Source organism: Onychomys torridus, chromosome 15 (genome assembly GCF_903995425.1).
Source record: "Onychomys torridus chromosome 15, mOncTor1.1, whole genome shotgun sequence".
Lineage (NCBI taxonomy): Eukaryota > Metazoa > Chordata > Mammalia > Rodentia > Cricetidae > Onychomys > Onychomys torridus.
In genome coordinates this window covers 71,167,312-71,168,586 of record NC_050457.1, presented here as the reverse complement: position 1 = coordinate 71,168,586, position 1,275 = coordinate 71,167,312, and positions in this window count along the sequence as shown.

The following is a 1,275-nucleotide window of genomic DNA, read 5'->3' as shown; positions in this document are numbered from 1 at the left end:
CACTGTATCCCAGATGCCAATGTCTTTCTAATGATTTAGAGGATATTAGACCATATGTTACATATTGGTTCATCCCCTTCTTGTGGTAATTAGGAAGGAAGGAGTTTTTAGAGGATAATTTTGTTCTAGTTTTCTGAATCTTGATTTACACGACTATCTAATTTTACTATAGATAAGTGCCACTATTTTGACATACAAACCCCCCTTAAAGTTTGGGTATTTATTACACTGAAATATCCTACTCCTAAAACCAAATAAACTTCAGGAATGAGGAGAATGGAGGCACCATGTGTATGTCCGTGCTTTCGCATAACTCGCTGGTGTGATTGGTAGGAATAGATACAGTCTAAAAGAAACACTTCTCCTCTCTGTCTTTCAAGGAATTGCAACAGTGGTCCTCAAGAAGTTAGAATTTCTCTTAGATCCTGCTGGGAGGAGAAAAGCCCTGGGGCACCTGCAGGAGGTACTTACCTTCTTGAGACTTAGTTTGTCTGAACGCTTTGCTGGAAAGACTAACCTTGCAGGAGAGATAGGCTGTGACTGTGCTGGGCAGGGGACCACTTCTTGGCTGGACTGCTTAGTTATGTGTCCCCTTTGTCTTCTAGTTCAACCCAGCCATTGTGTTAGGATTCCAAAGATGGACTAGCAAGTTAATGGATCTCTTTTTCCCTTTTGTAATGTGGCTACATGGAATAAATCTTGGTGGGTTTCTTTTTTTTCCTACTTATTTGGCTTATCATTGATGGTTGACAGAACCTGGGTAGTTGAGACACAGGCTGTAAGAAGAATGGGGAGTTATTGAAATAGAAGTTATTTTTAAATAGTTGATACTCCTTAAGAAACTACTAACCACAATTTTTTCTCAAAAGAACAGATACAAACTCCCCCTCCCTCCCCCCCCCCCTCCCTCCCTCCCTCCCTCCGTTTGGAAACTAGATAGTACAATACTTCAGCACTCTATACAATAAAAGGAGAGAGAGTGGCCATTCTCATCTTATATAAGATCCTTGAGGAAGAGGTGATGTTAGCTGCCGTTTTTTTTAACTATGTAAGTGATCATCAAACATTGGAATGTTTTCTTCTCTATCTATTTTCTGATAGCATTGGTCAGGAAAGTGCTTTGTTTTTCACTTATTTGCACAGTCATTTGGTTTCACCTTAATTCTACTGATGCCATGAGTTACTTACATGAGCCCTTTATGGTAGAGAACCCTATCCTGCTGTGAGATATGTTTGAAATATTCTTGAATTTGGTCTACTAGTTTAGTGTTTTGT